Source organism: Oncorhynchus mykiss, chromosome 8 (genome assembly GCF_013265735.2).
Source record: "Oncorhynchus mykiss isolate Arlee chromosome 8, USDA_OmykA_1.1, whole genome shotgun sequence".
NCBI classification, from domain to species: domain Eukaryota; kingdom Metazoa; phylum Chordata; class Actinopteri; order Salmoniformes; family Salmonidae; genus Oncorhynchus; species Oncorhynchus mykiss.
In genome coordinates, this window is record NC_048572.1 from 19,497,996 (window position 1) to 19,525,273 (window position 27,278).

Consider the following 27,278-nt stretch of genomic DNA (forward strand, 5'->3'; position numbering starts at 1 on the left):
CTGAAGCCGAGGCCGAAGGACAATCCAATAGATGGCCCCACAGAGAAGTACAATTTAAAAATTCCTAAAAAGACACTTTCGTTATCACCTTTGTGACAAAAATATCCATTGAATTATTCCAGTAATTGTCTTCAAGGCCGTTTTTTTCCATCACTCACAGCCTAAGATATGAACATGTAGTATTCATCCAATGTCTGTCATGCTTCTGGATGACGTGATGATGCCATCGCTGCTCGCACTTGCTACAGTGCTCACTGAGCGCTCAATGATCATGCCTCATCATGCCTCATCTTTTGGAGGTGAATGCAGATTGTATGGTGCTCCACAACAACACTCTTGGACTATAACTAAAGTCGATAATCGACATTGCTGCTCAGGAACTCCTTCCGTTTATCCAAATGTAATGGCAGGCCTCCCGAGTGTCACAACCGGACGTGATCGGGAGACCCTAGGGCAGCGCACAATTGGCCCAGCGTCGTCCGGGTTAGGCGAGGGTTTGGCTGGGGGGGCTTTACTTAGCTCATCGCTCTCTTGTGGCGGACAGGCGCCTGCAGGCTGACCTCGATCGTCACATTTGTGCGGCTGGCTTCCAGGTCAAGGGGGTGGGTGTTAAGAAGCACAGTTTGATGGGTCATGTTTTGGAGGATGCATGACTCGACCTTCACCTACCCTTCGGGCAGTTGCAGCGATGAGTCAAGTTTGAAATTGGTGAGAAAAATAAAGAAATCATTTTTAATGGCAACATTTTACTGGACATTATATTACCGTAATTTGTCGTGAAGAGTTCATCGTCAAACGGCGGGAAATTAGCTAGCTAGGTAGGCCTCATTCCCTTCCTTGATTGGTGCAAGGCAAGCCACAAAAAGTGTGCTGCTTGTTAGGGCGGCGGCGCAATAGCGGGTGAAAGTAGTCTTCTTCTTCTAGTGGATTTTTAAGTGTATTGATGCCTCTCAAAGGTACTGTATGAGTGCAAGACTCACTCAGATGAACAAAAATATATATTGGAAGAAACCAAAAAAACTAAAAACCCGCCCTAAACTACATAATCAGCACCCACCCCTATCCCACTATCCATAATACAGATAGATCCGGTGGGATTAATCCTTCTTCGGGCCTGGGAGACCGGCACTTCTACTGGCAACATTTCCTGTAGGTTCACAGATATGTCTCGAACTTCCATAAAAATGTCAGCTGCTTTCACAACAATGCCAATTTTCTGTGGCCTGTGTTCTACTTGCACAGCACAATTCACAACCATCGTGATGAAGCCAGGAATCTTCATTTGTCAAAGCACATTTTCTGGGGACCAAAAGTTGTAATGGGAACATTCACTGTTGCCGTTGGTCCTTCTGTAGCGGCGGGGAGAGCATTCCCTCCCGGTCCTCCACAACCCTTTTCACTGCACTGCATACCTAATGTGGCTGGGGGAACCCTGTCTTATTCTGACTTTAGTTACCTGTATCTGTTTCCCTTTTATTGGGCACTCTGAAGACCTGGCTTCATGATTACCTTTGGAGTTACTACACTGACTGGGTTTGTCCTCCAGGCATGTCTCCACGTAATGAAAACCCTCACATCTGGCACATCTAGGCTGCTCCTTCCTACAAACTGATGCTTCATGACCAAATATCTGGCAGTGAAATCCTTGCAGCACAGTAGGCATGAATACTTTGACTGTGTAGCTAACATATGATAACATTGCCCGAGAAGGGAGAAACTCCAAATCAAAACATCATACGGGTCAGACAACTCCATGATTTACTTTTTTTTAACCTTCAACCATACTTCAATCAACAAAGAATCATCGTGGACAGGTCTTCCCACTCTTCAGACACCGAAGCCGCTCCTTAATTTAATACTTCATTCTCTTCAACTCCTTCAAACTCCGTGTCAATCCCTCCATGGTCACTATTAACAAGAGGAAAAAAGTACTCAGAATCAGTCGTTTTTTTATATTTGCGAGGACCAAGTTTATATTTGGAAGACGTAGGTTTATATTCGAGAGATGCAGGTTTGAGCTTGCTTGGTGCCATTCTTCCTCCACTTTAGGATTCTCAACCTGGGGTGTATTCATTAGTCGGATTCCGTAGCAAAACATTTAGTCTGATGCAAAAATAACCAGTATACCGTTTACTCTAGGAAGCAAACGGACCAAAATACGGAGGGACCTATTCGTCCAATAGAAACTTAGAACAATATAAATATTTTATTTTTGGAGTAATCCGACTAATGAATACGACCCTGGAAAAGACACACAGGATGTGTGCCCTCTTTCTGTGTGGATTGTCAGGCCTTCCTCTGTAACAGTGGGTCTGTAAAAAACATGTTCATTTATTCAGGAGAAACTGGAAGGACATGACAAGTCTACACATGGTTTGTTTTGTGTGTGTGTGTGTGTGTGTACTGTGCCCGCAAGTGTGTGTTTTGCTTTCCTATTGCTTGTGGCATGTTGAACACTCATAATGGGCTGCCAAAAGCCGTTTCACACTCTATGTTAAATTTCACGCTTGAGATCCCTTCACCCGGTGCCGCTCCTGTTTAATCTCAAACCAGCAAAAAAACTCCAGGATTCTCCAAAGCCTAAAGAGTAGAGGACCAAGGACGGCTATCTTGAAGTGTTTTCAAAGAGCGATTGTGTCTTTTGAGGGAGCACTGGTGTGTGTGGGGGAATGGTATGAAACTAAACTTAACAGGGTGAAGGAGGAAGAAGCTGGGGCTCAACCCGTTCCACCATGTCCCTCACAAAGCACTTCTCTCAGGCTGTGCCCCCTCCTCGGGTGACAACACAGTCGCCCTTGTAAATACAGTAATGCCCCCCTGGTAGAGATGTTGCCAGGCAACAAGCTACCATTAGCACCCCCATGCCCTTGGGGTTGACCCCTTGACCCCCAGTAGGGTGGTGTGTGTGTGTGTGTGTGTGTGTGTGTGTGTGTGTGTGTGTGTGTGTGTGTGTGTGTGTGTGTGTGTGTGTGTGTGTGTGTGTGTGTGTGTGTGTGTGTGTGTGTGTGTGTGTGTGTGTGTGTGTGTGTGTGTGTATGTGTGTGTGTGTGTGTGTGTGTGTGTGTGTGTGTGTGACTGTTCTGGGCTCTTCATTAGTAATATGCAAAGATTGCATCGTATTATCACCAGTATCAACCTCACCACCCCTCTACCACTGCCATACAAAGTCCTCTACCAGTTTGAGAACATGACAGAGTAACTCAAGGTGAATAGAAGGCACCCAAACACTTCCCTTTGTGTTCTCTGCAAGGAGAGTACTACATTATTTCTGTTTTTAACAATTATATGATTATTCGATTTTAAAGATAAAGATTCTAAGCTGATATATAAAAAAAAACGTGGATTTTGCTAAGATGAACAGAATCAGTCGTGATTAAGTTACCCACCTGGACAAGATGCTGTGTTAATATCTCTCAGCTGTTAGTGTCTCTGTGGGAGACGTAGAGCCCGTCACACACCGCGGCTTCACTCCTCAAATCCACTCCAGACGACACCATAGCTCCACTCCGTTTAGCCACCTCTCCCTCTCATGCAAGAACAAAGACACAATCACCAGAATCTGTAGCAGTGATATATTACACACACAGCAGCCTTTAAACTTGTTGATAACAAAAGGGAATTTTCCCCAAATCCTTGGAAAGCAGAGGAGATGGAACTGGAGATATAAGACACAACAAAGATGCAGATTATTACTAAAGGGCATCCTGAGGGGGGCCAATGAAGATATCACTTGACTGCTCCCCTCTTGTGGAAAGCCAGATCATTGGCTCAGGCTGGGCTTTTAGAGTCCACTGAGCTAGATGCCCTTATGCAGTCTCTGGTGCTCTGCTGTTTGTAAGTCTGTGAGGAGATATATGGCAGGGGGCCTATTGGCATAACACTGATGAATTGGGCTGGGGTGCAAAGTTAAATACAGGGAATCGAGGGTCTGCTCACACACACCTCGCCTGCCAGAACTGTGGTGATTTAATGGTAGATGACCTTTCGGCACAGTACCCCACTCGGACTCTCTCCCCTCTGCGTGTGTATGTGTGTATGTCCCCACAGCACATGCTCTCGCCACATAATTCGCTGGAGAGGCGCCTGCAGCTGGCCGGCAGTAACCTAGGCAGCCTGGTGACAACCTACTGGTTAAATAGCCCTTGCACAGCCTGGAGGTGTGTTTCGGGTTATTGTCCTGTTAAAAAACAAATGACAGTCCCAATAAGCTCAAACCAGATGGGATGGCGTATCGCTGCAGCATGCTGTGGTAGCCATGCTGGTTAAATGTGCCTTGAATTTTAAATAAATCACTGACAGTGTCACCAGCAAAGCAGCCTCACACCATCATACCTCCTCCTCCATGCTCCACGGTGGGAACCGCACATGCAGAGATCATTCGTTCACCTACTCTGTATCTCACAAAGACACGGTGGTTGGAACCAAAAATCTAAAATTTGGACTCATTTCCACCGGTCTAATGTCCATTAGTTGTGTTTCTTGGCCCAAGCAGGTCTCTTCTTATTGGTGTCCTTTAGTAGTGGTTTCTTTACAGCAATTCGACCATGAAGGCCTGATTCAGATGAGATGTGTCTTTTACTTGAACTCTATGAAGCATTTATTTATTTTGGCAGCAATCTGAGGTGCAGTTAACTCTAATGAACTTATCCTCTGCAGCAGAGGTAACTCTGGGTCTTCCTTTCCTGTGGCGGTCCTCATGAGAGCCAGTATCATCATGGCGCTTGAGGGTTTTGCGACTGCACTTGAAGAAACTTTCAAAGTTCTTGGAATGTTCTGTTTTGACTGACCTTCATGTCCTGAAGTAATAATGGACTGTCGTTTCTCTTTGCTTTCTTTGAGCTGTTCTTGCCATAATATGGACTTTACCAACTAGAACTATCTTCTGTATACCACCCCTACCTTGTCACAACACAACTGATTGGCTCAAACACATCAATAAGGAAAGAAATTCCACAAATTAACTTTTAACAAGGCATACTTGTTAATGAAATGCATTCCAGGTATCTACTTCATGAAGCTGGTTGAGAGAATGCCAAAAGTGTGCAAAGCTGTCATCAAGGCAAAGGGTGGCTACATTGAAGAATTTTAAATATAAAATATATTTTGATTTGTTTAACACTTTTTTTGGTTACTACGTGATTCCATATGTGTTATTTCATAGTTTTGAAGTCTTCACTATTATTCTACAATGTAGAATACAATGTAGAATGTACAATAATTGGGGCGGCAGGGTAGCCTAGTGGTTAGAGCGTTGGACTTGTAACTGGAAGGTTGCAAGTTCAAACCGCTGAGCTGACAAGGTACAAATCTGTCATTCTACCCCTGAACAGGCAGTTAACCCACTGTCCCTAGGCCGTCATTAAAAATAAGAATTTGTTCTTAATTGACTTGCCTAGTTAAATAAAAAAAATGTAGAAAATAGTAATAATAAAGAAAAACCCTGGAATGAGTAGGTGTGTCCAAACTTTTGACTGGTACGGTAGAATGTTCTGTTGCAGAAAGATAGCTCTGTTACCAAAACAACCCACTGTCTAAAAGACATCTTTACTTCTCATTTCTCTGACAAGAAAACACATTCTGACATTGACATTTAATGTTAGGTTGTTTGGTTTAGTCCTTACGTAAGCACAGCTAGTCCATTTTGTGATTCACTCATTCTATAATCCTGACCTTGTTGTTTTGTTCCTTGCTGCAGAACAAAGATGTATATTTTCTTTCGAAGCCTTGGTTATTGTAAGAAATCCATATATTTTCATTGACATTGGTTCTTTGTGTATGTACTAGGTTGTCTCTTTTGATTCGAACACACAGTACTTAGCTATTGAACTTAATTTAGCATTTATGAATGGTCTAAATCAACTCTGACTGCTGGTTCTGAAATAGATTGTTTGGACCAGTCACTCTGAGGCTGTCCCTTAGACCATTGGGGGCCACAGGATTCCGGATTGGAAACGTGCAGTTAACACACTAGGCACAATTTCAAATAAAATAAAATCAAGTTGTAATAGTCACATGCGCCGAATACAAAAGGTGTAGACCTTACAGTGAAATGCTTGCTTACGAGCCCCTAATCAACAATGCAGTTTAAAAGAAATATGGATAAGAATAAGAAATACAAATAAACAAGTAATTAAAGAGCTGCAGTAAAATGACATTAGCGAGGCTATATACAGGGGGGTACAGGTACAGAGTCCATGTGCAGAGCACCGGTTAGTTGAGGTTATATGTACATGTAGGTAGAGTTATTAAAGTCAATATGCATAGATGATAACAACAGAAAGTAGCAACGGTATGAACACAATTTAACTTCTATTTCATGTTGGTTCAACGTAATTTCATTGAACTGACAATATAGCAAAAGTTGATTCAACCAGCATGTGCCCAGTGGGAATTGTGCATCTTGAATAAACACTCTGAACACTGGCCCATCCTGCTTTGGTTTGTCCATCCAACTGATTGAATGTGTGTGTGTTCTCTCCCAGGTGACCAAAGTGTCGGCAGACGGCGAGCAAACAGATGACGATGCTGAGAGAATCCACAAAAGAGCCAAAGACCTGGAACTATTCATCAAGAACAACCTACTGGCTGCAGAAGGTACAGTACATTTGTCTACATTCATATAACATAAGATTCTCCCATAAACTAGCACATCTAAATGACATTCCTGCTGTACTGCTGCAGAGCACTGATTCAGTGTCGTAAAGGCCAGAGCGTCAGGATGTTGTGGAAATCAGCTCAGTGCTGTGTCCTCTGCTCTGTGATTAGACGCCATTGTTTTGTAACATTTTCTAATGGGTTGAAATTGGAAGAGGATTCTGTTAATAAAGGGCCTGGTCGGCGTAGAGCGCTGGAGCAGTGTTGCCATGTAAAGGCCTAATTAATAGGGATGGAGGATGGGTTCTGGAGAAGGCGGTACAATCAGAGTGGGCTGGCATGTTGTGGCTCCTCACCGTGGGTGACATGATTAGTGTCAGCAGGGAACCTTTCTCCCCCAGCCTCGCCAGCATGGACCATCCCTGCTACAGTTGAGGTCAGACGTTTACATACACCTTAGCCAAATACATTTAAACTCAGTTTTTCACAATTCCACAATTTTCATAATCCTAGTAAAAATGTCCTGTCTTAGGTCAGTTAGGATCACCACTTTATTTTAAGAATGTGAAATGTCAGAATAATAGCAGAGAGAATGATTTATTTCAGCTTTGATTTCTTTCACCACATTCCCAGTGGGTCAGACGTTTACATACCCTCAATTAGTATTAGGTAGCATTGCCTCTAAATTGTTTAACTTGGGTCAAACATTTTGGTTAGCCTCCCACAAGCTTCCCACAATAAGTTGGGTGAATTTTGGCCCATTCCTCCTGACAGAGCTGGTGTAACTGAGTCAGGTTTGTAGGCCTCCTTGCTTGCACACACTTTTTCAGTTCTGCCCACAAATGTTCTATAGGATTGAGGTCAGGGCTTTGTGATGGCCACTCCAATACCTTGACGTTGTTGTCCTGAAGCCATTTTGCCACAACTTTGGAGGTATGCTTGGGGTCATTGTAAGATCCATTTGCGACCAAACTTTAACTTCGTGACTGATGTCTTCAGATGTTGCTTCAATATATCCACATCATTTTTCTTTCTCATGATGCTACCTATTTTGTGAAGTGCACCAGTCCCTCCTGCAGCAAAGCACCCCCACAACATGATGCTGCCACCCCCGTGCTTCGGCTTGCAAGCGTCCTCACTTTTCCTCCAAACATAACGATGGTCGTTATGGCCAAACAGCTCTAATTTTGTTTCGTCAGACCAGAGGACATTTCTCCAAAAAGTACGATCTTTGTCCCCATTTGCAGTTGCAAACTGTAGTCTGGTTTATCCATGGCGGTTTTGGAGCAGTGGCTTCTTCCTTGCTGAGCGGCCTTTCAGGTTATGTCGATATAGGCCTTGTTTTACTGTGAATATAGAGACTTTTGTACCTGTTTCCTCCAGCATCTTCACAAGGTCCTTTACTGTTGTTCTGGAATTGATTTGTACTTTTCACACCAAAGTATCTTCATCTCTAGGAGACAGAACCCGTCTCCTTCCTGAGTGGTATGACGGCTGCGTGGTCTGAACATGGTGTTTATAGTTGCGTACAATTGTTTGTACAGATGAACATGGTACCTTCAGGCATTTGGAAATTGCTCCCAAGGATGAACCAGACTTGTGGATGTCTACAAGTTTTTTTCTGAGGTCTTGGCTGATTTCTTTTGATTTTCCCATGATGTTAAGCAAAGAGGGACTGAGTTTGAAGGTTGGCCTTGAAGTACATCCATAGGTACACCTCCAATTGACTAAAATGATGTCAATTAGCCTATCAGAAGCTTCTAAAGCCATGGCATCCTTTTCTGGAATTTTCTAAGCTGTTTCAAGGCACAGTCAACTTAGTGTATTTAAACTTCTGACCCACTGGAATTGTGATACAGTGAATTATAAGTGAAATAATCTGTCTGTAAACAATTGTTGGAAAAATGACTTGTGTCATGTACAAAGTAGATGTCCTAACCGACTTACCAAATCTATAGTTTGTTAACCGGAAATGTGTGGAGTGGTTGAAAAACAAGTTTTAATGACTCCAACCTAAGTGTATGTAAACCAACTTCAACTATACATGCTACAGCAGGTGGGACTCGCGCTGCCAGAAGCATACGGCACAGACACCCGCATGAGCAGAAACACAGACACACATGCACACACATTCAAAGGAATATACACAAAAACCACATTCACACACAAACACACACACTGTCAAAGGAACGCAAACACACACACACAAACTTTCACTGAACCTCAAACACAGTCTCTAACCCATTAGAGGATTGGACTGGTTCAAATGGGCTATTTACATGTCTACTGATTGTAGGCAATGACTGACTTCAGTGATGCCATCCTCATTTACATGAAAATTGTATTTTCTGAAATATTTAAACAACAAAAAAAACACACTCAAAGTGGGATGCACAGAGCATGTCTCCCTTGACTTCCTCGCAAAGATTCATGATCACATAGAGTTTCTTGTAAAAGCAGGAGGAGATTGGACTGTTTTTTCATGCTGATGTATTCGTAAAGGAGACAATCTGATTATGCAATCCACCAAACATTTAAGTGTTTAATTGCCTTTGAAACATGCTATGTAATTATTCCGTGCCGGAGTACTTTAATAGGTATATATTTTGTCTTTGTAATCACATTAAGTGTTTACGTTTGAACTGTTCAGGAATGTAGGGAATGCATCCAATTAAGCCTCATTTTCAATTTGATGATTTATATTCAAATTAGAACCCAATTGGAGCAACTTCTCTCTCCGTTTCTTTTGAACTGATTGGGTTTAGATTTCAAAGACCACATTCATTTGATTACAGTACATTGGTCTGCCAAACATAATTTGAATGTCTTTGAATCAACTTATAAGAAGCCTCCATTGCCATTGAATGGAAAGTAAAAAGTGCTTTTGTTGTGATCCACTTTGTTCTGCCTTGCTTTGAGCAATTCATCTAATCTGGGCGCTCGCTAGCTGCTTCTGTAGCTCATCCCTCTGTGCTCTATGAGCACACAAACAAAGGCTTGGCTGTACGCAAATAACACACATACGAAGATGAGCTCTTTGCTGATGATGGCGTCTAGTGTAGTGTAGTAATACACACTTCCTGTACTAACTAACTGGCCCTTGGGTGGTTTAGAGGCCAGTGTGGATTTGGCATGTTTTTTTGACGTTAGCAGCATAGCAAACAGATGCACAGCCCTCTCAGATCCTCTCTCTCTCTCCCTCTCTCTCTCTCTCTCTCTCTCTCTCTCTCTCTCTCCCCCCTCTACCTCTCTCTCTCTCTCTCTCCCCCTCCCTCTCTCTCTCTCTCTCTCTCTCCCTCTGTCTCTCTCTCTCTCTCTTTCTCTCTCTTTCTCTCTCTCTCTCTCTCTCTCCCCTCTCCCCTCTCCCTCTCTCTCTCTCTCTCTCTCTCGCTCCCCCCCCTCTCTCTCTCTCTCTCTCACTCTCTCCCCTCTCTCTCGCAATTTCCTCTCTCCTCTCTCTCTCGCTCTCTCTCTCTTTCCTCTCTCCTCTCTCGCTCTCTTGCTCTCTCTCTCTCTCCACCTCTCTCTCTCTGTCTCTCTCTCTCCACCTCTCTCTCTCTCTCTGTCTCTAATGGTCATCATGGCAGCAGCAGGATAAAAACCTGGGTTTTGATGAGAGGAGACATGTATCAAACACTGTTTGATTTATAACACATTCTGTTCTCAGCCTTTCAGCTAGAGGTGACAGTGTAGGACAGAGTGTCAGGAGATAGAAAATTGTGCCTTAAGGCAGTGTGTGTGCGTGTTCCTGCGTTCGTGTAAAACGTACAATGTCCTCTATCCTCCAGCTCTGAAAGTCAAGGCTAAAGAGCTGAATGAGACTCTGGGAAGGAACGGAGCTCCAGAGAAGAGCCTGAATGAGATGCACCAGGAGATTGAGACCATGGTAGCCGAGCTCCCCAAACACCAGCTGGGAGGCAAGAACCACATCTCAGAGGAGGAGCTGGGGTAAGGTCAACCCCAGATACCAACCTCTAGTCAACATCAGATCACAGACTATAATGTCAGTCTATTATGGTTCACACAGGGATGGGACTAGTGTATCCAAGCATAGCAGCACACCACAGGAGGTTGGTGGCACCTTGTGGAGGACGGGCTTGTGGTAATGGCTGGAGAGGAATTAGTGTAATGGTATCAAACATGGTTTATATGTGTTTGATGCCCTTCCATTTGCTCCGTTCCAGACATTATTATGAGCCGTCCTCCCCTCAGCAGCCTCCACTGCAGGACACAGGTCACACCACATATGCAGCACACAGGTCACACCACACACCTCATATTTTTAGGAAGGTATCCCCTGCTTTGCCTGGGCCACTGTAATCACAGCTAAATTAATGCCGTCATATAGTAAACAAAGAGGTGATCTATTTAAAAACATATTTGTGTACTGTAGTAATTTTCTTATTTGCATATTTATTGATTCACTGTTTTTTTAAATATTATACAAATAATTTTGCGGCCAAGCAAATCTCAACTGAATGAAGGAAGTTTACTTTTCTTATGTGAAACCTTAATGAGCTAATTAAAAGTTGCCTGGGGTGTGTGTGTGAGGAATATTATTAATTCTAATCAAACCAGTTTACTCATGTTTCCTTCTGGCTGAGGCCTGGATGAGTCATGCAAAAAGAAAGAGGGACATCTAGTGGCTGGTCTGATCCACAAATGGAGTAGAAGAAGAAAGAAAGGAGAGAGAAAGAACATGTTCCTCTCCTCCTCACGCTATACAGTACTCTGATCTTCCCCTTTCTCTTTCCCCATCGCTCTCTCTTTCTCTCTCTCTTTTTCTCCGCCCCATTCTCTTTCCCTCTCTTCTTCCCTCTCTCTTTCTCTCTCCCTCTCTCCCCTCCTTCTCATTCCACCCCTCCACTCTCGCTCCCCAGACTGGCAGAGGCCCTGTACCAGAAGGTGAAGCTTCTCTTTGGGGACCCCCACCAGGCTACAGAGGACCTGAAGGCCGAGGTGACAGAGAAAGGTGACCACCGGGCCAAGCTGGACGAGGCCCAGGCCCTGCTGAAGGATGCCCAGGGGAAGAGCAGGGAGGCTGGGGCCCTGTCTGGACAGAACCAGTGCAACCTCACTGCCCTGGAGGTAGGCAGCTTGTACACACACACACACACACACACATACACACACGCACACGCACACGCACACGCACACACACGCACACGCAACCATACACCTCCCATTTCACCCTTTTGATAATGGGTAGTGGTGTCTATTCACAGTTATGGTATATACACCGTTTTGTGTTGTAGTTTCTGTAAAGTTAGTTGGGCTGATTGTGCTCTCTGGTCTGCTTGCAGAGACAGAGGGATTCTTTGAGCTCAGTGAAGAAAGGAACTGAAGACTTGCTGGAAGACAGAGAGCGCATTCTGGCTGAAGCCAACGGGCTCTCAGACAACATCAATAAGGGGATTGAGGTAGTCTCTAGACACCACACACACACACACACACATCTTAAACTCAGGCCTGTCAAGCCCCCGTCATTGGGAGAGGAAGACACACTTTTACTCTGTTGGAATGCTTTCATGATGTCAGACAGATGTTGCCTGGAGCACTATTGGACTTGACCTTTTCCTGACCGGGCCTTTATTTGTACATATGTCCCACCTGTATCAAGCCAGGGGTTCAGCTTCATCTCTCTCCCTCTTTCTTTCTCTCTCTTTCTGTCTGTCTGTGTTGCTCTCCTGCTCTATTTGTCTTTCTGTCTGTCTGTCTCTCTCTTTCTCTTCTTCTTTATCTCTCTTCTGTGTAGGATCTGGAGGAGATGGAGCGTGAGCTGGGTCCCCTCCATTAGCACCTGGACTACAGGGTGAGTCGTCAGACTAAGGGCCCGAGTGACAACACCCTGACTGATCTGCTGCAGGACACTGAGAACCATGCTGCCCAGCTCAACGAGTCCTCTGGCATCCTGGACAGGTACGGGACAGGCAGACAGACACACAGACAGACACACATACATCAGACGTGTAGTACTTTTGTTTGCTGTACCTCTGTTATAATGATATGGTGGATTGAATGTAATTGTTGTTCTTTAATATTTTGTTCATGTGTTGGATGGTGTCCTAACCAAGTCTCTTGCTAACCAAGAACCTGTCCTTTAACGCCATGGCAGCGTTCAACGCATACAACAACATCATCGAGGAGGCGGATAAAGAGGCAAAGCAGGCCAGGGCACACGGGACAGAGGCCTTTCAGCTGGTGAGTGCATGCACACACACACACCTACACACACATCACCCCTTTACCCTGTGTGTGTGTGTGTGTGTGTGTGTGTGTGTGTGTGTGTGTGCGTGTGCGTGTGCGTGTGCGTGTGTGTGTGTGTGTGTGTGTGTGTGTGTGTGTGTGTGTGTGTGTGTGTGTGTGCGCGTGTGTGTGTGCGCGTGTGCGTGTGTGCGCGTGCGTGTGTGTGTGTGTGCGTGAGTTGAAAGATTCAAAGAGGACCTCTGTCTCTAATGTGCTGAGCAGCAGAGATTTGGCGTTCAAACGTTTTTGCATTTCCTTATTCACCTCCATTTGTCACGCTGTAGAGATCAAAGTCCCAGCGCTGTCGTCCTTATTATCGTGACTCTCCCTCCTGCAGCAGGAGCCAGCGGAGGTGAAGAGAAACCTTTTCCCCTCTCTTTCTTCTTCTCTTCTTCTCTCTAAAGGAGAGAGGGAGACGCTCAGAAGTCTGAGTGGGAACATTGGTCCCCTCTGTGGAAAATCTCCTCAGCCCGTGTGTCTTCTGTTCAAAAACACAGCTTTATACTCCACACATTATTAATACAATGTTGAAAAAAACTACGGTCGTTTTCCAAACTGTGTTGCTATTTTTTTATTCATTGATGTACTTTAATATATTCAGTTATGATGAATACTCTAAGAAACAGAGCCGTATTTACCTGGGGTTCTCTCTATGAGGAATATTAATCAGCATTTGTCCTGTTTGTACATTGTGTAGTACCCAAGGGTACGTAGTACCACTGTATGTTTGTATGTACGTAGTACCACTGTATGTTTGTATGGACGCAGTACCACTGTATGTTTGTATGGACGTAGTACCACTGTATGTTTGTATGTACGTAGTACAACTGTATGTTTGTATGTACGTAGTACCACTGTATGTACGTAGTACCACTGTATGTTTGTATGTACGTAGTACCACTGTATGTTTGTATGTACGTAGTACCACTGTATGTTTGTATATACATAGTACCACTGTATGTTTGTATGTACGTAGTACCACTGTATGTTTGTATGGACGTAGTACCACTGTATGTTTGTATGTACGTAGTACCACTGTATGTACGTAGTACCACTGTATGTTTGTATGTACGTAGTACCACTGTATGTTTGTAAGTACGTAGTACCACTGTATGTTTGTATATACGTAGTACCACTGTATGTTTGTATGGAAGTAGTACCTCTGTATGTTTGTATGTATGTAGTACCACTGTATGTTTGTATGTACGTAGTACCACTGTATGTTTGTATGTACGTAGTACCACTGTATGTTTGTATGTACGTAGTACCACTGTATGTACGTAGTACCACTGTATGTTTGTATGGACGTAGTACCACTGTATGTTTGTATGTATGTAGTACCACTGTATGTTTGTATGTACGTAGTACCACTGTATGTTTGTATGTACGTAGTACCACTGTATGTTTGTATGTACGTAGTACCACTGTATGTTTGTATGTACGTAGTACCACTGTATGTTATTATGTACGTAGTACCACTGTATGTTATTATGTACGCAGTACCACTGTATGTTTGTATGTATGTAGTACCACTGTATGTTATTATGTACGTAGTACCACTGTATGTTTGTATGTATGTAGTACCACTGTATGTTTGTATGTACGTAGTACCACTGTATGTTATTATGTACGCAGTACCACTGTATGTTTGTATGTATGTAGTACCACTGTATGTTATTATGTACGTAGTACCACTGTATGTTATTATGTACGTAGTACCACTGTATGTTATTATGTACGTAGTACCACTGTATGTTTGTATGTATGTAGTACCACTGTATGTTTGTATGTATGTAGTACCACTGTATGTTATTATGTACGTAGTACCACTGTATGTTATTATGTACGTAGTACCACTGTATGTTATTATGTACGCAGTACCACTGTATGTTTTTATGTACGTAGTACCACTGTATGTTTGTATGTACGTAGTACCACTGTATGTTATTATGTACGTAGTACCACTGTATGTTATTATGTACGTAGTACCACTGTATGTTATTATGTACGTAGTACCACTGTATGTTATTATGTACGTAGTACCACTGTATGTTATTATGTATGTAGTACCACTGTATGTTTGTATGTATGTAGTACCACTGTATGTTTGTATGTACGTAGTACCACTGTATGTTTGTATGTACGTAGTACCACTGTATGTTATTATGTACGTAGAACCACTGTATGTTATTATGTACGTAGTACCACTGTATGTTATTATGTACGTAGTACCACTGTATGTTATTATGTACGTAGTACCACTGAATGTTTGTATGTATGTAGTACCACTGTATGTTTGTATGTACGTAGTACCACTGTATGTTATTATGTACGCAGTACCACTGTATGTTTGTATGTATGTAGTACCACTGTATGTTTGTATGTACGTAGTACCACTGTATGTTATTATGTACGCAGTACCACTGTATGTACGTAGTACCACTGTATGTTATTATGTACGTAGTACCACTGTATGTTTGTATGGACGTAGTACCACTGTATGTTATTATGTACGTAGTACCACTGTATGTTTGTATGGACGTAGTACCACTGTATGTTTGTATGGACGCAGTACCACTGTATGTTAATATGTACGTAGTACCACTGTATGTTTGTATGTACGTAGTACCACTGTATGTTTGTATGTACGTAGTACCACTGTATGTTTGTATGTACGTAGTACCACTGTATGTTTGTATGTACGTAGTACCACTGTATGTACATAGTACCACTGTATGTTATTATGTACGTAGTACCACTGTATGTTATTATGTACCTAGTACCACTGTATGTTTGTATGGACGTAGTACCACTGTATGTTATTATGTACGCAGTACCACTGTATGTTTGTATGTACGTAGTACCACTGTATGTACGTAGTACCACTGTATGTTTGTATGTATGTAGTACCACTGTATGTTTGTATGTACGTAGTACCACTGTATGTACGTAGTACCACTGTATGTTTGTATGTACGTAGTACCACTGTATGTTATTATGTACGTAGTACCACTGTATGTTTGTATGTATGTAGTACCACTGTATGTTTGTATGTACGTAGTACCACTGTATGTTTGTATGTACGTAGTACCACTGTATGTACGTAGTACCACTGTATGTTTGTATGTATGTAGTACCACTGTATGTTTGTATGTACGTAGTACCACTGTATATACATAGTACCACTGTATGTTTGTATGTATGTAGTACCACTGTATGTTTGTATGGACGTAGTACCACTGTATGTTATTATGTATGTAGTACCACTGTATGTTTGTATATACGTAGTACCACTGTATGTTATTATGTATGTAGTACCACTGTATGTCTGTATGTACGTAGTACCACTGTATGTTTGTATGTACGTAGTACCACTGTATGTTTGTATGTACGTAGTACCACTGTATGTTTGTATGTACGTAGTACCACTGTATGTTTGTATGGACGTAGTACCACTGTATGTTATTATGTACGTAGTACCACTGTATATAGACTTCCGGCGCCGACAGAGATGGCCGCCTCGCTTCGCGTTCCTAGGAAACTATGCAGTTTTTTTGTTTTTTTACGTGTTATTTCTTACATTAGTACCCCAGGTCATCTTAGGTTTCATTACATACAGTCGAGAAGAACTACTGAATATAAGATCAGCATCAACTCACCATCAGTACGACCAAGAATATGTTTTTCGCGACGCGGATCCTGTGTTCTGCCTTACAAACAGGACAACGGAGTGGATCCTATGCAGCGACCCAAAAAAACGACTCCGAAAGAGAGGGAAACGAGGCGGTCTTCTGGTCAGACTCCGGAGACGGGCACAGCGCGCACCACTCCCTAGCATTCTTCTTGCCAATGTCCAGTCTCTTGACAACAAGGTTGATGAAATCCGAGCAAGGGTAGCATTCCAGAGGGACATCAGAGACTGTAACGTTCTTTGCTTCACGGAAACGTGGCTTACTGGAGAGACGCTATCCGAAGCGGTGCAGCCAACAGGTTTCTCCACGCATCGCGCAGACAGGAAAAAACATCTTTCTGGTAAAAAGAGGGGCGGGGGCGTATGCCTTATGACTAACGTGACATGGTGCGATGAAAGAAACATACAGGAACTCAAATCCTTCTGTTCACCTGATTTAGAATTCCTCACAATCAAATGTAGACCGCATTATCTACCAAGAGAATTCTCTTCGATTATAATCACAGCCGTATATATCCCCCCCCAAGCAGACACATCGATGGCTCTGAACGAACTTTATTTAACTCTCTGCAAACTGGAAACAATTTATCCGGAGGCTGCATTCATTGTAGCTGGGGATTTTAACAAGGCTAATCTGAAAACAAGACTCCCCAAATTTTATCAGCATATCGATTGCGCAACCAGGGGAGGAAAGACCTTGGACCATTGTTACTCTAACTTCCGCGACGCATATAAGGCCCTGCCCCGCCCCCCTTTCGGAAAAGCTGACCACGACTCCATTTTGTTGATCCCTGCCTACAGACAGAAACTAAAACAAGAGGCTCCCACGCTGAGGTCTGTCCAACGCTGGTCCGACCAAGCTGACTCCACACTCCAAGACTGCTTCCATCACGTGGACTGGGAGATGTTTCGTATTGCGTCAGATAACAACATTGACGAATACGCTGATTCGGTGTGCGAGTTCATTAGAACGTGCGTTGAAGATGTCGTTCCCATAGCAACGATTAAAACATTCCCTAACCAGAAACCGTGGATTGATGGCAGCATTCGTGTGAAACTGAAAGCGCGAACCACTGCTTTTAATCAGGGCAAGGTGTCTGGTAACATGACCGAATACAAACAGTGCAGCTATTCCCTCCGCAAGGCTATCAAACAAGCTAAGCGCCAGTACAGAGACAAAGTAGAATCTCAATTCAACGGCTCAGACACAAGAGGCATGTGGCAGGGTCTACAGTCAATCACGGACTACAGGAAGAAACCCAGCCCAGTCACGGACCAGGATGTCTTGCTCCCAGGCAGACTAAATAACTTTTTTGCCCGCTTTGAGGACAATACAGTGCCACTGACACGGCCTGCAACGAAAACATGCGGTCTCTCCTTCACTGCAGCCGAGGTGAGTAAGACATTTAAACGTGTTAACCCTCGCAAGGCTGCAGGCCCAGATGGCATCCCCAGCCGCGCCCTCAGAGCATGCGCAGACCAGCTGGCCGGTGTGTTTACGGACATATTCAATCAATCCCTATACCAGTCTGCTGTTCCCACATGCTTCAAGAGGGCCACCATTGTTCCTGTTCCCAAGAAAGCTAAGGTAACTGAGCTAAATGACTACCGCCCCGTAGCACTCACATCCGTCATCATGAAGTGCTTTGAGAGACTAGTCAAGGACCATATCACCTCCACCCTACCTGACACCCTAGACCCACTCCAATTTGCTTACCGCCCAAATAGGTCCACAGACGATGCAATCTCAACCACACTGCACACTGCCCTAACCCATCTGGACAAGAGGAATACCTATGTGAGAATGCTGTTCATCGACTACAGCTCGGCATTCAACACCATAGTACCCTCCAAGCTCGTCATCAAGCTCGAGACCCTGGGTCTCGACCCCGCCCTGTGCAACTGGGTACTGGACTTCCTGACGGGCCGCCCCCAGGTGGTGAGGGTAGGCAACAACATCTCCTCCCCGCTGATCCTCAACACTGGGGCCCCACAAGGTTGCGTTCTGAGCCCTCTCCTGTACTCCCTGTTCACCCACGACTGCGTGGCCACGCACGCCTCCAACTCAATCATCAAGTTTGCGGACGACACAACAGTGGTAGGCTTGATTACCAACAACGATGAGACGGCCTACAGGGAGGAGGTGAGGGCCCTCGGAGTGTGGTGTCAGGAAAACAACCTCACACTCAACGTCAACAAAACTAAGGAGATGATTGTGGACTTCAGGAAACAGCAGAGGGAACACCCCCCTATCCACATCGATGGAACAGTAGTGGAGAGGGTAGCAAGTTTTAAGTTCCTCGGCATACACATCACAGACAAACTGAATTGGTCCACTCACACAGACAGCATTGTGAAGAAGGCGCAGCAGCGCCTCTTCAACCTCAGGAGGCTGAAGAAATTTGGCTTGTCACCAAAAGCACTCACAAACTTCTACAGATGCACAATCGAGAGCATCCTGGCGGGCTGTATCACCGCCTGGTATGGCAACTGCACCGCCCTCAACCGTAAGGCTCTCCAGAGGGTAGTGAGGTCTGCACAACGCATCACCGGGGGCAAACTACCTGCCCTCCAGGACACCTACACCACCCGATGTCACAGGAAGGCCATAAAGATCATCAAGGACATCAACCACCCGAGCCACTGCCTGTTCACCCCGCTATCATCCAGAAGGCGAGGTCAGTACAGGTGCATCAAAGCTGGGACCGAGAGACTGAAAAACAGCTTCTATCTCAAGGCCATCAGACTGTTAAACAGCCACCACTAACACTGAGTGGCTGCTGCCAACACACTGACACTGACTCAACTCCAGCCACTTTAATAATGGGAATTGATGGGAAATGATGTAAATATATCACTAGCCACTTTAAACAATGCTACCTTATATAAATGTTACTTACCCTACATTATTCATCTCATATGCATACGTATATACTGTACTCTATATCATCGACGGTATCCTTATGTAATACATGTATCACTAGCCACTTTATACTATACTATGCCACTTTGTTTACATACTCATCTCATTTGTACATACTGTACCCGATACCATCTACTGTACCTTGCCTATGCTGCTCTGTACCATCACTCATTCATATATCCTTATGTACATATTCTTTATCCCCTTACACTGTGTACAAGACAGTAGTTTTGGAATTGTTAGTTAGATTACTTGTTATTACTGCATTGTCGGAACTAGAAGCACAAGCATTTCGCTACACTCGCATTAACATCTGCTAACCATGTGTATGTGACAAATAAAATTTGATTTGATTTGATTTGATTTGTTTGTACGTATGTAGTACCACTGTATGTTATTATGTACGTAGTACCACTGTATGTTATTATGTACGCAGTACCACTGTATGTTTGTATGGACGTAGTACCACTGTATGTTATTATGTATGTAGTACCACTGTATGTTTGTATATACGTAGTACCACTGTATGTTTGTATGTACGTAGTACCACTGTATGTTTGTATGGACGTAGTACCACTATATGTTATTATATACATAGTACCACTGTATGTTATTATGTACGCAGTACCACTGTATGTTTGTATGGACGTAGTACCACTGTATGTTTGTATGGACGTAGTACCACTGTATGTTTGTATGGACGTAGTACCACTGTATGTTTGTATGGACGTAGTACCACTGTATGTTTGTATGGACGTAGTACCACTGTATGTTTGTATGGACGTAGTACCACTGTATGTTTGTATGGACGTAGTACCACTGTATGTTTGTATGTACGTAGTACCACTGTATGTTTGTATGGACGTAGTACCACTGTATGTTTGTATGGACGTAGTACCACTGTATGTTTGTATGGACGTAGTACCACTGTATGTTTCTTCTGTTACTGTAGAATGCATTATTCTTATAATCACACTTACATTCTTGGTGCACACACACACACTCACACACACACACACACACACACACACACACACACACACACACACACACACACACACACACCCAAAGGACCTAAAGACTCTTTGAAAAATAACGCCAAGAACTCTGTTCAGAGGAGCATTCAACTGTGGAACGAAGCCAATAAGTAAAGGAGCAATGTGAACGTAAACCCAGTCCCCCCCCCCCCCCCATACAACACCCACCAACTGTGATGATAAACGGCAGAAATATTTCAAAGAACTGTGTTTTCTGAGGACTGTTTGCTAAACAAGCGGAGGGTGCGGTCTTTGTTCAGAGAACGCTGAGAGTGTGGGCAGTCTCCAGGCCCGGGTGACAGCTGGTGGCTTGAAGAATCAAATCAATTGTATTTGTCACATACACATGGTTAGCAGATGATAATGCGAGTGTAGCGAAATGCTTGTTCTTCTTGTTCCGACAATGCAGTAATAACCAACGAGTAATCTAACTAACAATTCCAAAACTACTACCTTATACACACAAGTGTAAAGGGATAAATAATATGTACATAAAGATATGAAAGAGTGATGGTACAGAACGGAATAGGCAAGATGCAGTAGATGGTATCGAGTGCAGTATATACATATGAGATGAGTAATGTAGGGTATGTAAACAAAGTGGCATAGTTTAAAGTGGCTAGTGATACATGTAGTACATAAAGCTGCAGTAGATGATATAGAGTACAGTATATACATACATGATGAATAATGTAGGGTATGTAAACATTATATTAAGTAGCATTGTTTAAAGTGGCTAGTGATATATTTTACATCAATTTCCATCAATTCCCATTATTAAAGTGGCTGGAGTTGAGTCAGTGTGTTGGCAGCAGCCACTCAATGTTAGGGCTTGCTGAAAGATCTCGACAGTACATTAGGGAAGCTGAATGCAATCCCCAATGGTAAGCACACAAACAACACTATAAAATGCCTTTTGTTTTAAAGGAAGAAGTTAAATATTTCTCATTGATGTTGATGGAGAAATGTATCAGGCTGAGCCCAGGATGTGGGACCAGAGCGGATGGATAGTAGTATAGTGGTGTAGGTATTGGATTAGGGGACATCCTCAAATCAAATCACATTTTATTGGTCACATACCTGTATATGTGTTTAACAGATGTTATTGGTCACATACCTGTATATGTGTTTAACAGATGTTATTGGTCACATACCTGTATATGTGTTTAACAGATGTTATTGGTCACATACCTGTATATGTGTTTAACAGATGTTATTGGTCACATACCTGTATATGTGTTTAACAGATGTTATTGGTCACATACCTGTATATGTGTTTAACAGATGTTATTGGTCACATACCTGTATATGTGTTTAACAGATGTTATTGGTCACATACCTGTATATGTGTTTAACAGATGTTATTGGTCACATACCTGTATATGTGTTTAACAGATGTTATTGGTCACATACCTGTATACATGTTTAACAGATGTTATTGCGGGTGTAGTGAAATGCTTATAGATCCAACATGACAGATGTCAAAGCAGCACCATCCAGGTTAAATATGGGAAGGTATCAGTCACTGAGGAAACTGACAGACAGGCTGTATGGTGCAGTAGAAACATCTGAAAGGTGAGCAGCAGTTCACAGAAAGGTTTCTGTAAGTCATGTATGACTGACTACCTTCAATAGCCCGTACCATGTTGGATTACTGTTCTCTCTCTGATTTACAGTAAGACTTTGATTATTGCTTTCAAGATTAAATGAGTACATAAGGTATCGTCCAGAAACAGAGGCTAAGCTACAGGTCACGAAGTCCAAGGCAGGAGATGCCAACGACACAGCCAATAATGTGCTGGCCAGAATGAGAGACATGAACCTGAACTTGATGGGCCTGCAGAGGAACAACAGCAAGCTGGAGGACGACGTCATCAAGGCTAACAACATGATCCAGGATCCTGAGGAAAAACAGTAAGAGATCTTCTGGGTGTTGTAGTTCTTAAGGGTAGTCAAGCCTTAGCTACAGTACCTACTGTATATGAAATGATTGTCTGTGCCATATCATGAGCTGATTGACTCAAAATGCATATTTTATTTTTTTTCAAACCTGTATTACTCTGGCACGTTTGTCTCACACAATGACATTGTATAATTCTGTATCTCACATATTATTTTCTTTCTGTCCCATTTTGAACCCCAACAGCTATAAGTATGTCAAGAAGAAAGGAGGACCAAGGCACTTTTTATATAATTAATTAAAGTGCCTTTATTTGTATGGCATATTCAATAGAAACAAAGTTTTAAAAAATCTGCCGCGTTTCAGCTGCATGGACTTTGTCAGGGCCTTCTTGAATGCATAGCAATCTTTCTTCTCATAACAGCTTTCAGCTCTTTACCTTTGATGCTTCTAAATAAGTGATTAAGATGCCGCCATCTCTCCGCTGATCTCTGACTAATAGGCCTGGCTCACAGAAAGCAGTGGCTGTGAACGTGCTACAGTAGTTAATAAGGAAGAGTGATGTTTTTAGACTGATGTCTCTTCCCTGTGTGTGTGTGTGTGTGTGTGTGTGTGTGTGTGTGTGAGACGTGCGTTGTGGTGGCTAATTTCTCCATTACCAAATGAGGAGAGTTACAAACTTCACACATGTCAGAGTTATACTTGAACTACATCTTTAATAATAAGAGCTTTGCATTAGCAATGACTTTCAACGATTCGCTATTTCTAATGAACCATTGATAGTGACAACACAAAAGTACAAAGATCTTTTATAGCCAAGATACACCCCTCTCAACCTACATGATGAACCACAGACCTTCGGAACAGTCCACAAAGGAAGACATTATAATGAGAAAGGTGTATCCCTTAGCCAGATAGCATTCGCTATAAATTATCATTCAGTTTGGTCCCTAAAATGAGTTTCTAATCTCGTTCCTGGTACTTCATAGCACAAAAACATTACCTCATGTTATCTGGAATGCTCTTTAGGTTTTATCACCCAAAGACATCGGAAATCTCCTCTGTCAGTGTTATCTCATAGAGGCCCATCCTCAGTAGAACACACACACAATAGTTAACAGAATACTTTATTCTGTCCAATAAAACAACCATTATAATGCAATACAAGCACTATAACATAATCTTGCAATTTTCCACGACAGCGTGTGTTTGTTCGTGCTTGTGTGTGTGTTTCTGTCTGCCTGTGTGGGTGTGTGCTTGCGTGTGTGTGTCTGCTTCTGCATGTGTGGTGTGTGTGTGTGTGTGCGTGTGCGTGGCCGTGTGTGTCTATCAGTCCATGCAGCAAGGACCAAGGTGAAGGACCTGAAAGACAAGGCAGACAGACTGCTGGAGAAACTGAAGCCCGTACCGGACAACCTGAAGAAAAATATCCCCCAGATTAAAGAGTTGATCAACCAGGCGCGCAAGCAGGCCAACTTTGTGAGTCACACTCTTCCTCTCCATCCCTCTCTCTCGTTCTCAACTTCCCCTGTTTTCACGGCTGTAATCAGTGGCTTTTAAGATGGCCATTCTGCTAATTGTGCCATTGTGTCATCACAGAAATCACGATTCACAACTCTTTCTAGGAGAGTTCAGTCACACACAGTTGGTTCTTCCTAAAGTGATGAAAATGAAGTCACCTCCCTGTAAATCCCTCCACCCAGCTTTACCCTGTGGTTCACATGCATTGCCACCGTTTGAGTGAAGGCTCTGTTCAAAAAAGAAAAATTAGATCAATGTCAAGGCTTTTTTTACATGTATTTTTTTACAAAAGTGTAAAATAACAAATTGTTTCTCTTGCCTCTAAAGGACCTTGTATTTGACTTCTGTCACTACACAATTGTGTTTTCCTGAGTGTTCCTTGGGCCTTTTCATTGCTATTAGCTTGTGAGCATCGTAGAGCAAAACATATCAGTGTTCCTGAGAGTCTAACATTTTCAGAATGGGAACATAACAATTTGTAGCTAAAATCGGTCAGACTTTACAGCATACAATCATTGCTTTACAGACACTGCTGTAGCTCAGCTTCCATCCACCTCACAGACTAATAGCGGGCATCTACGGATTCAGTGGAAATAGACACATGCAATAGAAGATCCCTGAGCGTTCCTTGGGCTTTTTAAGTGCTCTCTGTCTGGTGATCCATGTGATGTCTCTCTCCACAGATTAAAGTGTCTGTGTCCTCCGGGGGAGACTGTGTCTGTGCATATGGACCAGAAATCAAGAAGGGTCGCTACAACACCATCAGTGTGAATGTGAAGACCCCCTCCCCTGATAACCGACTTCTACCTGAGTCAGAGGACATAGCACCACACTGGGATGTTAGTCACCTCTGTGTGTGTGTGTGTGTGTGTGTGTGTGTGTGTGTGTGTGTGTGTGTGTGTGTGTGTGTGTGTGTGTGTGTGTGGATGTGTGTGTGTGTGTGTGTGTGTGTGTGTGTGTGTGTGTGTGTGTGTGTGTGTGTGTGTGTGTGTGTGTGTGAGAGTGAGTGAGTGAGTGAGTGAGAGAGAGAGAGAGAGAGAGAGAGAGATACCCCAGTAAATCACTGAACCATAATAAGGGAAACCTCAGGGCAACAAATAATGTGTGTGAAACGTAACATATTAGGGCCATTTAGTGTTTAGGTTTGGCTCATCTCTATTCTGGGATGTGTAATGTGTTGTTGGCCAATTCATTTCAAATCATTCCACCAGTGGTTACTTCCCAACATACTAGATAAATACCAATTATCTTAAAGTCAGAGAGAAAATAATAAAAGGTTACTTGTTTCCCTGTGTGATCCCCAGGAGAGAGTAGGTGATATTGCCTCTATATACTGCAACAGCAACCACAGCGACCACAGCAATTAGCCGCCAGTTCAAACCGGACTATTTAATCTGTCTTCATCACTGATTTCCCTGGGGAAATCACACTGCTGTTGTTCATCTCTTGATTTGCCAGTGATTCTTCCCCATTATCTTATTTTAATGTGTCCTGCTCTGTTCTCCTGCACTGTGCTACCTACACTACAGCAACCAAGAGAGACAGAATAATAATGGACCTGTAATGTTATCAGATAGGAGATTGCAGTGCTGCATCTTATTGGCTCATCATCTGTCTGCCTCTAGATTGACTTCCTGGCAATTGAGATGTGTAAGGGCAAGGTCAACTTCCTGTGGGATGTGGGCTCCGGAGTGGGTAACGTGGAGTACCCTGACACGACTATAAACTATGGCAACTGGCATCGCATCGAGGCCTCACGGTAGAATACCATTGTTATTAATTTTCTATACCAGATATTTTTCAGAGCAAAGATTATACATGGATAGAGAGATTTGTCTATCAGTTTACTTATGAATTCATTCATATTTTAGCATTGATTGTGCCAGGTAAGCTTCTTATTCAAAAATCAGACTTCTCGTCTGATCATTTCTGTTTTGGTCCCAGGAATGGCATTAATGGCACCATCTCTGTCCATGCACTGGAGGGTCTCAGAGCTGGCATCGTGCCCACCTCTAAGAGTGGCACCTCCCCTGAAGGCTATACGATCCTGGATGTGGACCAGAATGCCTAACTGTTTTTCAGTGGCATGTTGGGCAGTGTGAAGGTAGCTGATATCACTTTGTCATACAGTAGTTTATCCCGGAGCCATTTAGACATTTTTACCCGTTTCTATTTTGGAAGATGCAATGGTATTCACTATGTGTTTCGTTGTTTGTCCTGTAGAAAGTGGTCAAAACCACTACTCTCTCCCGGTATATGAGAGTGACATACCTGGACAACAAACCTATCGGCCTGTGGAACTGTAGTTTAAGAACATTTCCCTCAAGTTGATGTTTCTAGAGCCTGTGTATTTTAAAGAACATTTTCCTCAAGTTGATGATTTTAGAGCCTTTGTAGCTTCATCAAATCAAATCAAATGTTATTTGTCACATGTGCCGAATACAACAGGTGTAGTAGACCTTACAGTGAAATGATTACTTACAAGCCCTTTAACCAACAATGCAGTTTTAAGAAAAAAACTAAGAAATGAAAGTAACAAATAAGTAAAGATCAGCAGTAAAATAATAATAGCGCGTCTATGTACAGGGGTTACCGGTACAGAGTCTATGTGCGGGGGCACCGGTTAGTAGAGGTAATTGAGGTAATATGTACATGTAGGTAGAGTTATTAAAGTGACTATGCCTAGATAATAAACAGAGAGTAGCAGCGGCGTAAAAGGGGGGCATTGCAAATAGTTTGGGTAGCCATTTGATTAGATGTTCAGGAGTCTTATGGATTGGGCATAGAAGCTGTTTAGAAGCCTCTCGGACCTATACTTGGCGCTCCGGTACCGCTTGCCGTGCGGTAGCAGAGAGAACAGTCTATGACTATGGTGGCTGGAGTCTTTGACAATTTTTAGGGCCTTCCTCTGACACCACCTGGTATAGAGATCCTGGATGGGAGGAAGCTTGGCCCCAGTGATGTACTGGGCCGTACGAACTACGCTCTGTAGTGCCTTGTGGTCGGAGGCCGAGTAGTTGCCATATCAGGCAGTGACGCAACCTATCAGGATGCTCTAGATGAGGCATGTGTAGAGCTTTTTGAGGATCTGAGGACCCATGACAAACCTTTTCAGTTCCCTGAGGGGGAATAGATTTTGTCGTGCCCTCTTCACAACTGTCTTGGTGTGCTTGGACAATGTTACTTCGTTGGTGATGTGGAGACTAAGCAACATGAAGCTCTCAACCTGCTCCACTACAGCCCCGTCAATGAGAGTGGGGCATGCTCGGTCCTCCTTTTCCTGCAGTCCACAATCAATCTCTTGTCTTGATTACGTTGAGGGAGAGGTTGTTGTCCTGGCACCACACGGCCAGGTCTCTGACCTCC

The 27,278-nt window shown here is 43.3% G+C and overlaps 1 pseudogene; it reads left to right on the forward strand.

Annotated features, from left to right (window-relative positions):
* LOC110529202 overlaps window positions 1–27,278 on the forward strand; it is a 162,296-nt pseudogene that overhangs the window by 123,223 nt on the left and 11,795 nt on the right.